Source organism: Anguilla anguilla, chromosome 2 (assembly GCF_013347855.1).
Source record: "Anguilla anguilla isolate fAngAng1 chromosome 2, fAngAng1.pri, whole genome shotgun sequence".
In the NCBI taxonomy this organism is placed as follows: Eukaryota; Metazoa; Chordata; class Actinopteri; order Anguilliformes; family Anguillidae; genus Anguilla; species Anguilla anguilla.
This window is the reverse complement of record NC_049202.1, coordinates 29,989,616-30,005,660: the sequence shown is the minus strand read 5'-3', so window position 1 is coordinate 30,005,660 and position 16,045 is coordinate 29,989,616.

Here is a 16,045-nt window from a genome sequence, read left to right as displayed (position 1 = left end):
ATTATGTGCTTCCCCAACAGTTTGGGGAAGGCCCTTTCCTGTTTCAATATGACAATGCCCCTGGGTACACAGCGAGGTCCAAATAGAAATGGTTTTTTCAAGAACGATGAGGAAAAACTTGACTGGCCTGCACAGAGCCCTGACCTCAACCTCATTCAACATCTTTGGGATCAATTGAAAACCCAACTGTGAGCCAGGCCTAATCGCCCAATCAGTGCCCAACCTCAAGAATGCTCTTCTGGCAGAATGGAAGCAAATTCCTGCAGCAATGACAACATCTAGTCAAAAGCATTCCCAGTGGAGGTTGTTATAGTAGCAAAGGGTGGACCAACTCCATATTAAAGCCCATAATTTTGGATGAGATGTTAGATGGCAGGGGCCTCATTCATAAAACGGACTTATGATCAATTTTGATCTTAAGTATGACTTACGCAGAAAACCACATATAAGTAGTTATTTATAAAACCTTACTTTGACGTGGAAATGATCTTATCTCTACGCAAAGTCTAGACTTGACATAAGCAATTTTCCTGCTGGTTATGTAGGGGTATTGCAGTTTGGGACACATATGCATCCAAGCCTGTGGTGAACCTTGCATTAGCTTTTTGCTGCCCCACCTTGTTCACTGCAGCGGCGACACACTCCCAAGCTACCTGTTTGGCTTTGTTTGTCAACCCACTATTTAGTACACCGAATAATACGTGTTGCCTGTCTTCAATCTCCTCTATCATCGCCGTGATCTCGTCTTCCAAAAAGTTTTCTTTTCTCTTTTGATTCATGGTTATTCCTGACTAAACCCTCATTTGTGCTAGCATTATATAGGGGGAAATTTCTGATTGTAAGGCACGTTCAGGTGCCGTCAATTTTAAGTTAATTTGAGATTTATAGATCACAGGTGCGTAAGTTACAAATGGGCTTCTTAGAACCTGCATAAGCAAGGTTTTTTATGCTCAGTATCTTTTATGAATCGAACGTAAGCACACTGTCGGAAATTATCTTAAGACTAAGTTCAAGTATAAATCTAAGAACATTTTTATAAATGAGGCCCCAGGTGTCCAGACACTTTGGAGATGTAGTGTTTTTATATAATAGCTCCTCTCATTCTTTCCTCCCTTCAACAAATTGTATCCTTCCCTCCCTACCTCCATGTCACTTTCTTTTCTTTATTTTGTTCATTTCCCCTGTCACTTCCCTCTTCTCTCTTTCCTTTTCCTTGCTATGTGTGTGCCATCTTTATTGTTATTCATTTTATTCATTTAAGATATGCTATGTGTAATCACATACAAAACACATTTTGTAATCATTTTAACCTTCTTAAATAATTTTATTTATTTATTTATTTATTTATTTTATCTTATCTTTTATGAACTTTTATGTATCACCTGATTTTTAAGTTCTTTATTTTCATTTTTGTGTTCAGCACATTGTATTGTAAATTTGTATGAAATGTGCTCGATAAATAAAAGCTAATTGATTGATTGATTGATTGATATGAGCTACTGCTACAACTTGGCCTGTACTTATGTACACATTTATGTATTTATTCACCTTAATAACACATTCATAGTATTTTTTTAAATTTTTTGATCATCTTTATTCATAAAATGTTTGCTTTTTGCTGTTATTGTATTTACAATTCGTGTCCCACTTTACCTGAAACCCACTGTCCGCCACTTTAACTGTCAGGTTAAGTGGGACAGAACTGTAACTTTGATCGTCTTAGAATCAAGAATCTGCACTAATCCTTATATTTTAATACTTTACCAATCATAATTAATTTTAACAATACAAGTTTGATTGTTGCATAAGAATTGGCAGATTGTCATCCTTAACATTCTAAAGCAATATTTCATTTGTAAGCATGCTTACCCAGAGCTTTCATGTGCCAGGCAATTTGAAAAGTAAAAACACACCCATTACAATGATGTCACACCGATCAAAACCTTTATTTACTGTCAAGTAGAGTTTCAGCAATAATGCAATAACAAATATTGTGATTGGCTTGCAAAATTGACACTGTAAATTAGCCACAAGCTTAATTGTCCCAGTCAACACTGATGTGTGCAGGATCTGATCCAGTTCAGTAGACAACCACAAGGACATTTTGAAGCACAACTGAAACTGTGCAAAAGTCTTTCTGTCTCACCAAGAGCAGCTCAGGTAAGCAACTATACCAATTTATTTAATTAAGTTTATTCTAAATGTTAGCTAAATAAATGTATAATGTCTCATTTTAATTTTGTTGTCACATTAACCAATCGTTTTCTGGCTAGCCAAAAAAAGATAACAGCTGTTGGCAACGGGCTAGGTAGAGCTATATGGAGGACTAAATGTGCCAAAATGAAATAAATAATGAAATAAATAAATGTGTAATTATATGAATAAATATATAAATAAATATATTGGTAAATAATAAAATAAATACTTAATTTTATCTTGAAATAATTACATAATTCTCACCTCATGGCTGTTCTATTATATTTTATTTCATAATAACATATGAATATCCGAATGGCTTTTTTCATTTTAAAACGACACTTTTCTGAATGACTTACTTCCGAATACCGTTTTTATTTCCTAATGCCCTTTTTCATGACACTTTTCAAAATTGTAAGACTTCCTGTCAATCAAAACCAGTGAGGCTGGACCTGCCCACTGATTGTGTAATCTTTTGCAATCGATTACTTGGTCTTGTTCTAATCTACACCTGGTGGAATGGGTAGAATCTGTTAGTTAGTTACCTGTGCGCTTTTGAATGCTATAACATTGTAATATTCAGATAGGAGGGGCAAGATAATGCATCTTCTGACTGTATGATGCAAATGTTTTGTGTACACGACAATAGAACAATAGGTTGTCGATCGAAGTAGTTCTTAACTCGCTAACGTAATCTGAACAATGAGTAAAAAGTTAAAGAAACGTTTGAGTGCTGGAGCAAAACAATGGCCCTGGTATGTGTTAAGTAGCTACTTAAAACTAGCTTTCTAGCTTTGTTAGAGACAGTAGGCTAATAAGGGAGACAGCCCAGCTGGCCGTAAACTGTGCGTGAGGTAGCTAGCAGCATTAGCCCTGATAGCTGGCTAGCTACCAAGCTGTAGGTTCTTAATCACCGATGTTCCTGGCGTTATAACGTGCTAATTATAATAGTTATGAAAAAACAATCAAGCAAACGTTTGAGTGTTGGATCTGAATAAAGGAATTTTAATTTGCAAGTGACTAGTTAAAACTAGCTTCTGTCTGTTCTGGGAGATAGCCATGAGGACACTTCACCAACCATGCTAGGTCGGAACTGCGAGTAGGACAGCTAGCCGCATTAGCCCCACTAGCTACCAAGCAAGCAAGCAAGCAAGCAATGTTCTTAATATCAGGAATGTTAGATTTGATTAGAATGATGTTGCATCATCATGATGAAGCTTAACCTGTGCATTTCGTGTTTTTGCAACTTGCTTTCATTCCAATAAAGAAATTTTCAGTCATTCAATAAATTTGTAGATGCATTGTTTATTGATTTGCACCCTAGGTTGGGAATGGATGTCCGTGGAGCAACCAGAGACTGTAAAAAATATGGACAAAGCTACTGTGACGTCACCCATTGACTCTCCGTGGGTCTCTAAAACACGTTTTGAAGCTCAATGGCGGGCGCGGCCATGTTGTCGATTTGGAGCCAAAACCATAGAGTTAAGCGGTTCTGTGATTTTTACGATGTGATTGACAGTCCGGTGCGGAAAAGCCCATCAATCTGAGCGAACGATTGCAGAACGAACTTGAGGCAAGCTGACCGTCTGCCGTTCTGTTTTAAAATATATTATCAAATGTTTACGGAGTTTAATTTCCATCCGTGACTGTACTGTGTCATGTAATCACGTGTATGACATTAATAATACAATCATGTTCAGTTATCTTCAATTTATGTTTCTCAGCAAAACGAATATGCTTAGCTAGCATATCATTGCATGAGCAATATGAACCACAGGGGAAGAACATCGACTACACTGATGGTCATTCAATCAGAGATGTGTAGGCTACTGGTGATTTGACTAGGCTAATTTTCAACTGTCTGGTAGACCTGCTGTTAACCGAGTAAGTTATCGTTGTAGGTTTTCGCCGCAGTCAGTTAATGAGCCAGTAACTGCTACTACTCCATCGCCGTTTGTGGTGTTCACTTGCTGGGTGACGCTAGCTGACCGATCGTTCGCAAGTCACTTTTTACCGAATAAAAATGAACACTGTCAGCGGTGATTAACAAATCTACCAAGTATTTTAATAACTGATCTGCATGCGTGTAAATATGACAACGCACTTTGTACAGCAAGTTTTACACCTGGTGCATGAAGACAAAAATAATGTAAATTGAATTTCTAATTATTATTAGGCTATTTTTTCTTCTTCTTGTAGATCATCAAAACCAATGGAGAAAAGCCAATATAGGCTACGCAAGGAGCCCCCAGGACCGATTCTGAGAACCACTGTCTTAAATGCTCTTGTCGGTCTCTTAAATGCTAAAAACATGTTCCTTTCTAAATGCCAGTCTTACAAAGATGGTTAATTTTGTTAAATTCTGTGTGTGTGATTTCATTGTGTGTTGTATGTTATTTAGCAAATAAACCTTAAGACTCTTAATTCGCTTCGTGAAACTGAAAATTTTGCAGTGTTTATCCCAAAATCGGGATTATATTAGCTTTGTCACATGCGTGAAGCATGGCCCAGGTAGACATTTACGGAATGTACACGACTGACAAGCCGTCAAACATGTTTGACAAATTGAATATTTGCCGGTTAGGGTTAGCTAGCTAGTCAAATGGCTTGGTAGCCAAAGTTGCGAACTGTTTTAGCATAGGCTACTGGACTACCAAATATAGCAAGCTGATTACGCTTTCTGCCAACTAATTATTTGGTTAAGTAGGCTAAAGGAAATAGTAAAAATGACTCGGCTACCGAAAATCTTCAGAGGAGGATTATTTTATGGTCGTCTAGTGCAGGTGTAAATAGCACACGCTATAATGAAATCACTACGAAATTGGATGCCTGCATTTTCTGGCTTCACACAGGTAGACCGCGGTCGGAGCCGCAATGTCAAGGCCAAGAGGCGCCACCGCCCGAATCATGAAATCGACCCATGGACAGTCATAAGACGAATAAAATACACATATTGTGACTATTTGTCCTCATGAGAAAAAATTATTGACTTTGTATTTTGACCGCATTTGTACCGTAGACTTGCATGGAAACCGGATATGAAAACACCTATACTGGAGCCAACCGTAGTGGCGCTAGTGAGCAACCAGGAACAACAAGACCAGGAAATGAGCTTCAAAAACGAAGTCTGGTTTTGGCCGCTTGGGGAGCAACTAGAGCCGCGTTTCCACCAAAATTACCCTGAACTTTTAGTCCCAGGAACTACTTTTCAAGGAACTAAAAGGTTCCTTCAGCCCATGGTTGTCTGCGTTTCCACCGCGGTCTAATGTCCCGCGAAGATTAGGCAAATTAGCCCACTGACGTATGAAAAAACGAAGTAGCCTACATTATTTTCTAATAACCGGGACAGCCCAGAGGGGTTTATTCCACTTATATACAACGGGTTACCAACAATGATTATATATGGTTACTTTTGTATTTTTTTTATTTTTTTATCGATTTAATCACCTGGAATTGAAATATTCTTCTGCAGGCTTATTTTACCGTTGTCAAGCAAAACTGTCGTTGGTAGTTGAACTTGGACCGTTGTTATGCAACAAATAGGATATAATAGGCCAATAGTCAGATTGTAACTGTTTTATATATCCTCTCAAACACATTCATTATGTTTTTATGCGAACATTCGATTTCATGTCTTGACATCCGAAGCGACCGAATGCATTCACATTTATATGTATAACTGGCAACAACAGCAGAAAACATGCACACGTTGTAAACAATTTGCTGTTTGATTACTTTCTCATCGTCAATTCCATATCGCAAATCGCAAAATGACAAGAATAGAACGAAAACTCGGACTTGCGCGACAATTTAAATTAGTAGTGGTACAGCCACCGTTTGCTTTCCTTCGAAGTTACTGCTAGCCGAGCAGCGAAGTGTGCCCTCCAGATGCGAACCATGCACCATAAATTAGTCCATAGTCTTCCTGGTCTTTTTGTGGAATTGAAGAATGGCAGAGTAAAATTACGGCAGTCTGAAAAAGCTAAAGGAACGATTACTAGAATTAAGCTTTTATTTTACCCTGACAAAAAGTGCGGAAGGTGATTTCCAGTTTGCTTTTACTGTATCACCAATGTGAATTACGCAGAACTACCGCATACCTCACATAACTGTATCAAACGTTTTGAGTCTATTACAACGGGCTAACAAAGAAAATCCGGAAGAAAATATTCAGCAACCGAATTAATCCGTTTGAATGTTTTGGTACGTAATATGCTGTCCCAGCACGAATGCTTTTTATAAAAAAAAATTATAAAACGAATACTAAAGCAAGAAAAGAACAGAAGAGTGCACGTTATAATTCCAAGACGTTGGCAGGCTATAACCAAAACTAGGCTACTGCGCCGCATAACATACAAGTTTGATTTGAAGTTATTATGAAAATAAATTGGTTTGCGGCTGCATATTTTTAAACATGGCGGCTGAAAACAAACACAAAAAAATGCTGCGAGTACTCAGCCAATCAGAAATGTTCAGCGCTGCAAGCTCCACCCAAAAGGTTCCTGTACTTTCGGAAAGTACTACCCCCCGAGCAGGAACTTTTTGGGGGGTAAAATAAAGCCCCCGGAACTAAATTTAGACCCTAGTTCCTGCGGTGGAAACGCACTGAGTTCCTCAAAAGGTTCCTAGTTCCGGGGTAAAGTTCCTGCGGTGGAAACGCGGCTTAGTACGTCAATAGCTACAGCAGGGCTTACCGAACTAGCTATAATTTTAATATGCAGAACAATATTTGCAGTGCTGCTGCTTTTGCCTGAATGTGTGAGCGACCAATGACTGTGAGTGATCACTCCCTGCTCATGTTGACTGACAGGTCGTACCATTTTGAAAAGTCTCATTATGAAATGAAAATGGGAGTTCGGAAGTAAAAACGCCATTCAGAAATAAGTCATTTGGAAAAATGTCATTATGAACTTTAAAAAGCCATTCGGACATACAAAATGTTATTGAAACAAAATATAATCGCGTTATTGTGAAAAGGACAATCATGAAGTGACAATTATTTAATTATTTTGAAATAAAATGAAATATTTATTTAATTATTGACCAATTTAATTATTTATTTATATATTTATTAATATAATTCCATATTTATTAATTTAATTATTTATTTCGGCACGTTTAGTCCTCCATACGAGTGCAGCAGACTTCATTTAGAGCAGTTGTCTTTTTTATTAAATGATATATCGTAATGTTTACATCAAAAAGGCTGCCTTTTTAATAAGTATAATATACTAATATTAATAAGTATATATATATATTTCCTAAGTGTCTTCAAAATCACTGTCCACCCTGTTATACTGCAGTTATTACCATTTTACAAGGGGACCTTTTTTCCAGAATGACACCACAAACAAGTTGTGTAACTCCACTGGTGGGAAAAACAACTGTGGTGAACTAGGAGGGTATCTAGCCTTCATACTATCAAATTTTCATGGTATTTTGTGGTTAAAGTCATGGGGGAAAGCTGTCATGGGGGAAATATGTCAACACTATTATGAAAATACAGGAGAAAATTGACACAATTTCATAGTTTCAAAATATATGTATTAAACAATATAAATTCCTCTTCAAGTGTCAGCCTTTATGCTAACTTGACCACCACAATCCCTTGGATCACAATGACTAATTTTAGCTTTGTTCACAGTATTAATGTATTATCCAATTAGAGTATGTATAGCATATATTACTGTACATGGTATATTTATTATATTAGAAATATATATTGACTCAGTTTTTTTTAGGAATGGCACCACCTCTTAGTGCCGCTGAAAGACAGCGGCAGTATAGAGAAAGGCGTGATGCAAGTAATTGAAAGAAGAAGGCAGTATCTTGAGAAAAAGAGAGAGAGAAATGGAAGAGAGACCAGAAAGAAGAAGCTAATTAATGAACAGAGTAAGAGTGTGCAAAAAGGAAGAAGTGGAGAGAGTCAAAAAGCAAATCTAGAGCCAGGGCTAAGGCTAGTGACTTGGTAGTCCAGTCCCAAACACCCACTCAATCTCCTGAAAGTCAGCCTGTGGCAGGGCCTTCCAGGTTAGAATATGTATAAGATAAGATTGTAATTGTAAGTTGTACCATGTTATATGATCCCTAGTGTACTCTATGCAAAATTCTTTAAACTTTTTATTAGCTGCCAAATATTGTTTTACACACAAATGCCTAAATTCTATCTGTAACAACATTTAAACAAAAAAAATGTTGTTTAAATGTTGTTACATTTAAACAACATTTTTTTTTATCAATTAGCACCTCCCAATTGAATTTGGAATGCCCAATTCTGGAACTATGCATATGTGCTCATATACGGCCCCTGTTGCCAGCTCAGCAGAGTGAAGGTAATTTGCGGTTCTCCTTCGAAGCACATCTGCCTGCTAGCTGCTTCTTTTCACATCACAGTTGCAAGCCGAACACACACAGAGGAGGGGCAGAGGAGACCCATTCATACGCATGTGCAGAGAGCTAGCCATGGGCACCTGGATGTTAAACAGTTTATTAATCGTCATTTTATTGATCATATCCAGCACTGGTTTATATTCTTTTACACTATTATAGCTGTTCACCCTGTTATACTTTAGTCCACACTGTTATGTCTGTCTACCCTGTTATCTTGGTGATAAAGAGTAAGATAGGGCCAACATGTCATAACTATAAACTTTGATGAACATAGAAATAATCTGTATTTCATTGCCGTCCTGCATAAACGAAAACATCCATCCATCATCTGTATCTGCTTATTCCAGGTCAGGGTCACGGGGGATGCTGGAAGCTGTCCCAGCGTGCATTGGGCGAGGGGCAGGAATACACCTTAGACAGGTCGCCAATCTATTGCAGGGCACACACACCATTCACTCAAACAGTCCTACCTATGGGCAATTTAGATTCTCCAGTTAGCCTACCTGTATGTCTTTGGGCTGAGGGAGGAAACCCATGCGGACACAGGGGGAACATGCAAACTCCACGCATAAAATTTCAAAGCTGTGGAGCAGAATACAATGGTATAATAGTCTGACCTTCATGAGGAGACTTATGTTGGCCACTTTATGAGTAGTAGTAGGTACCATTTTTCTCCGTCATATTTGTTCTGGTGGGTGTAGGGCAAAGAGAGAGAGAGAGTATAGGAAGATGGTGATAAGGCAGAAGGACCAGGTGTCATGGAGGTGAGAAAGAAAGGAACAAATACTGAAAATGAAGACAATACAATTACAATAATTGTTTCGGCCAACTTGCATGCATTAACAGTAGGCACTAGTTTTCTGACTTGCTGTCATGTTTGCAGGACAAAGAGAGGGAGAGAGAGTGTACAGGAGGATGTTGATGGGGCAGAAACAGCAAGAAGCAGCAACTGGAATCTATATTTAGACAGTAATGTCAGCCAGGTTCAGCCAGCTTCCTACAAAGTCTGTTTTCCTTGACTTACATGGTCAGACAATCGGAATTGGGTATGGCATCAAAGAACTGAGTCTAATTATAAAAGGGGACACAACAAAGGTAATCTGATATTCCTTTTGTTATCTGTTATTAGGTAATGATGTTTTTTTAAATCATTTTTCTTTAAATACAGGAGATATATATTTAAACTATTCACTGAACCATGAACTCAATATGTAGATTTCATGTTACAACATTTAAATTTCCTAGGTTAATGAGATTGAGGTGTAATTTTATTTCCGGGTATATATCTTTAGCCTAGGTGTATGTAAACCTTTGGCCTCAATTGTCCCAGAAGAATGTTGTTAATTCTCAAATAGGTCACTTTTTTATCTTCAGTATCAATTGTAAGAAATCACTTGGGATATGTCATTTTGAATTCTTGTTTTTTAAATGATTTAAATTGTGTTGAAATTGTTATTGATTTTGTGATTAATTTATTTGTGCTTGTTGTGGTGCAATGCATCAATTAAACATGAAATATTTCAACCAAAGCTTCTTGATTAATATAACTTAAGGCCAATACCTGTCTTCATTATTTTGTCAAGAGACATTACACACTGGTCAAATATTTTCATCTTTGAGATTGTATAGCCGTGATCACTAATGTAAAAACAATGAATGGATAAGATGCACAACCAAAGAGGAATATGACTTTTATTCATTATGTCATGTTCAGATAGTCCCGTGATTATCATTGTTAGGTACTAGTGCTTATAAGTTTTTATTATAGATTGTGCTTTAGTCTACAAGCTATTAGTAGTGTTTCTAATTCTAGAATTTAATGTGTTTAAAATTTTTTTGGAGTTGTATGTTTTTTGTCATACAGTAGGTTTAGCTTAAACCTCACCCAAACTGAAATCATCTTGCTTAAATGTAGCCTAAATCATTTTTAATGAGAGTCATTTGGGAGGAGGAGCTGGGGAGAAATGAAAATGCTGATGTCACAATGAACGGAATGCAACATGCCACAGAATGCCATTGGCCTTAGCTTGGCGGAACAACACTCTCGACAGCAGGCCGGCATCTTAACGATGCCATTCTGATGTGAATACAATGTTGTGCAGATGGATATACTACATGTTGGGCCGACAATGAGTCTGGTATCTGGGTGTTAGTTGTTCAATGTGATCCACAGGTCGGTTGAAACAACATTTTTCCTGAAGTTGAATCCATGGCGGATTTTGGTTGAAAATGAAAGTTTTTTTGTAGGCTGCATTACATTTTGACATTGAAACAACTTCTGGATTCAGACATCGATATGACATCTTTATTATGTGATGATGGTGCATTCAGTCGGTCCTCATGACCACTTGGAAGTATAATTCAGTTCTCCAGGAAGACAAGGTTGAGAAGCTTTAATATATGATATCATGGAGAGAAGAGCATCAGTAATTCTCTGAAGAAGTGCAGTTTGTAGTGATCTTTATATATTTTCTTCTGCGTCATATAGTGTGATAAACAATTTCACCCATACCCAGAGTAAGGCTGATAAAAGTAGCATAGACAGGACATAACTGCTGAGAACAGTTGTTCAAGAAAATTCAGCTACATTTGTTAGTACTCCCAGAACATTTTTGCAATAACAGAAATGTCCACCTGATGGATTTTATTTTACAAAAGGTCCATGGTAATTTTCTACTTCTTACTCATCTGAGTGATTCTAAGTGAGATACAGCTATATCTGATTGGCACATGGTTAATAAATAAGCAAATAGTAAGATCTAACAAAGTAAATGATCGGTTATGTCTAAACATATGGACCCAGACATTTATAAGATCCAGTTTAGGAATGAGACTTCTCACATTCATGTGCAAAAGACCAATACCATTTCTTAACTTAAAATCAGCGGGTGTGGTAAAACCAAGATCGGTGGCAGGTCCAGGGTTAGGCTTAATATTCCCAGAAATTAAAAGTAAAAGAACAATTAGAAGCCTTGATCGTGAAACCCTAGCACCAGGCATATCATTATTGGAGTCATCAGGGCTGGGAATGGACTCAGGCCGTACAACAAAAGATTGTAAAATCACAAAATTTTGGAGGTACAACAGAAAGAGGCAGTCATGCATACAATGTTCAAGACTCATAATTCTTTTAGCCTCCGAAAAGCGAGGGACAGTGTTAGATGCTGATAAGAAATTATTTTAGAGTTTACACATGTTTCATTTACATTTAGATTATTAGCATCATATCCTAGCCAGCAAGAGCCACCAGAAAGGAGGTGAACCAGAAGGAGGCCAAGTCCAATGACCAAACTACATTGCAGCGCCATGATTGAGCACATTCAAGTTATATGAACACTTAAGGCCTGTCTGACAGCTGTGTGGAGTTTTTCTATTGTTCGCGGGATTCTTGATGGTAGAGATTAGTTTTCGAATGTCATGAAGGGTTCCAGTGCAGCATGGAGTGAGCGCGGATGGTGACCGATTGCAATGCAGCGCCACGGAGAACTTCCATCTAAGTTAGAAAAACTCTTCAGTTTTCACTCCTAAAACAACCATGTACTCGCCGTACTGCTTGACACAGGTAAAAATGTCGCAATTGTTTTATTGTCACGGCTTGTGTTTGTTGCCGCGCGTCTGTACCGTTTGCAGGTTCCCTCCTTGTTTGTATTTTAATAATGTTGCGTTTTGAAGGTTCTCCTAGAATTTCATAGATTACTTGTTTAACATCTGGATTTGTGTCTAGGTGAAATTCAACAGTTATATAAGTGACGTAGGAACACCAGTCTAGTGAGATGGCTATCATTATCACTTCCCCTGCCACTGTGGAGCTGCGGAACACTAACCCAGAAAACAATCAGAAAAGTTGAATTCCTCTGCATATTTCTTAGTTATTTGGGGAAAATGATTCAGTCGATAACTCTGTTTATCTCTTTGATTATTTTTGTGCAATTCACTTCTGTCATACAGTGGAGGCCAGCCAGCCCAGACTACAAAGTATGACAATCCCCCATGTCAGTAGCAGAACTGGGTGAATTTGAACAGACTTGCTTAGAACTGCAGACATATTTTAATTGGAAGAAAAACAGTCGGAAGGTTGAAGACAAGTCGGCCAGAAGCATTCTCAATAATCTGTAGTGGCTGTAAGGAGGGAGTTGCAGTAATCAAGATGGGAGGTCACCATAGTCGGGACAAGTAGCTGGGTGGAATGCGTGGTCAGGTAGTTGATGTTGAACAGGAGGAATCTGCAGGACGACTTAATGTGCTCCTTCAGGTCCAGCTGGTCATCCAGGACCACCCCCAGGCTCTTTGCAGAGTGACATATGTTTGAATAGTCTGCATCCAGTGCTTTGGGTTTATGAGAAGCCCATCATGACTAAAATGCATGAATAAAATAGTTCAGTCAAGAAAATAGTGTTCACAAATAAGATATTTTCTTCTTTTACATTGCAGAAGAAATTATACTATTGTACTTATTTTGCAAAACTGTATTTGACTAACAAGCATATGGTACATTGATGGGACAAACATATATTTGAATAAGTTTGTAAGATTCAATAATTATTTAATAGGCCTAAATATTTAAAATTTATATATGTATGTATGTATCCCCCCTTCTGTTGTGTGCATAATTGAATGGTATAAATGTGTGTTTGTAAATGTGAATATTATATGTTACTGGGAAATTGTGCTGCCAGGAAAATGTTGTCATGGGGATAATGAAGTATTGTATGTATGTATGTACAGTTGAGGCCAAAAGTTTACATACACCTAGGCTAAAGACATTCAAACTCAATTTTTCACAACTCCACACATTTCATGTTACCATACATTTCCTGTGTTAAGTCAATTATGGTATCTACTTTATTTCCATAAGAGGTCATTTCAAAATAATAGCTAAGAGACATATTTATTTCAGCTTTTATGAACTATATCAGATTTTCGGTGGGTCAAAAGTTAACATACACTTTGTTAGTATTTGATGACATTTCCTTTTAATTGATTAACTTGAATCAAACACTTGGGGTACCCTTACACAAGCTTCGCACAATACTTTCCTGGAATTTTTGCCCATTCCTCCTGACAGAACTTGTGTAACTCATTCAGGTTTGTGGGCCTCCTTGCTTGGACACGCTTTTTCTGTTCAGTCCACAAATTTTCTATGGGATTCAGGTCAGGGCTTTGTGATGGCCACTCCAATACTTTCACTTTGTTGTCTTTAAGCCATTTTGTTACAACTTTGAAGGTATGCTTAGGATGCATTTGTTGTTGTCTTGGGGTACAGTTGGGTATAGTGGAAGGCATTTGATCCCCCAAGCACCAAGAAGGTAAAAAATTTCTTGGTTTAGTGGGATGGTACAGTAATTGTATTCCTAACCTTTCTGCCAGGTCAGCGGTTTGGTAAATGGTAAATGGACTGCATTTATATAGCGCTTTTATCCAAAGCGCTTTACAATTGATGCCTCTCATTCGCCAGAGCAGTTAGGGGTTAGGTGTCTTGCTCAAGGACACTTCGACATGCCCAGGGTGGGGTTTGAACCGGCAACCCTCCGACTGCCAGACAATCGGTCTTACCTCCTGAGCTATGTCGCCCCTACAGGTTTCAACAGGCCTCACTAAGAAAATGGCAGGGTGTGGACAGCAGGGTGTGAGCAGGCTCTCAATGACTTGAAAGAGGCGTTGTGTGCAGATAGAGCTGCGGAGCCCAGACTTCCAGAAACCCTTCATGCTCCAGACGCTTCGGGTGTGGGTCTGGGGGCTGTATTGCTGCAGGAGAAACTTCTCAAGCCAGTGATCTTGCTGAGTCGCAAGCTGCTCCCTAAATGAAACAAGGTACTCTACTATCGAGCAGGAGTGTCTTGCGATAAAGTGGCTGTTGGACTCTCTCTAAGGTACTACCTGCTTGGGATGTTCATGTAGGAGACTGATCATTGGGCCCTGCAATGCCTTCAACGGATGTGAGACACCAATGCACACATCACTAGATGCAACCCTTTAACCATTCATTACTGGCCAGGGGCAGCGAACCAACCACTGGAATTCCTGTCATGCATTCCAGGGGATGTGATCTGATCTTGGAAGCCGAGGTTTCTTCATAAGACAGAATAAGCTAGATGTGAACTGCCTCCTTTGTCAGCAGAAGGGAGAGGAAGTGCAATGGAGCTAATTGTCAGTTACGGGACTTTTTTAAAACTTAATGGATATTTTCCTGTCTGTACACATCCACATGAACTTTTAAATCTCTATTTGAAATAGTTATTCTGTTCGGGTGCTGGGAAGCTGTATGCAGCAGAAGTGCAGCACATATCTGTAACAAATTAAATAATGGTGTTTAGTGCTGTTAATAAGCCTACTTTCGGGCCATCTGGGTAGTGTACAGGTATAAGCACTCGCCTACCACCGCAGAGAGGGTATGAGTCCTGAACGTTGCATTAACGACTCCTACTGGTTGGTCGGGGCGCCTGTTCAGCAGGGAGGGGATCTGGGGGAGATAGCATGAACCTCTGCGTGCATTACGCTCTCCCAGTGAAACTCCTCGCTGTCAGGTGAAAAGAAGGGGCTGGCGACTCCACATGTATCGGAGGCTGGCATGTGGTAGTCTACACCCTCCCCAGACCGACAGAGGATAGCGCATCGACCAGGACTGTGATACACACAGGGAACTGGTATAACAACTAAATTCGGGAGAAAATGGCAAAAAAAATAAAAATAAAATAAGTCTACTTTCATTGTCATTAGTGTGGCCAGCTACTGTCAGTGTAAAGTACAAGCTGTTCAGCTAAACGGTGTGTACTTAGGGTATTTTATTGTGCAAATATGTGCCAATTCATGTGTGCTTACTGTATTGTTTTTTTAATTGCTTCCAGGTTCCATAGAAGTAAGGCAAAGGAGGGATTCATTTATTGGACGATGGCGTGTTACTGCACAGGGGATGCTGATTTTTTATTACTGGTGTTTTAGATCAAGGGTGATTATATTGTGCTTACCAGCTGTAAGTGCTATAATTGAAATTTGTAATGTAAAGTGCATTGCGTTGCAAGTGTTGAATCTAATGTGCTATACAAATAAAGTTTTTAATTATCTATGAAGGATCACAATACCACAGTGACAAGGTGGTATCTGGCCCGGCAACCATATTTTCAGGATCTACAAAAAGGTAGAAAAAAAACTTGTTAGCTGATTACCTATCCCGGTTTTCCACCATAGCTACTCCAAGAGGGGTGGAAGGTAATGTGACAGATTCATCTGCCATAGACAGCACGATGAACTGCAGGAACTAGCAATCATGGTCTTGGTGTTTCCATCATGGCAGTACTCTTATTTAGACTTAGGGGAATTCACTAAATGTATATGGACACCCCTTCTAATTGGTTGGATTGGCCATTTCAGCCACACCCACTGCTAGCAGGTGCATAAAATCAAGCATACAGCCAGGCAATCGCCATAGACAAACACTGACAGTGAAATGGGTCTTCTAGAG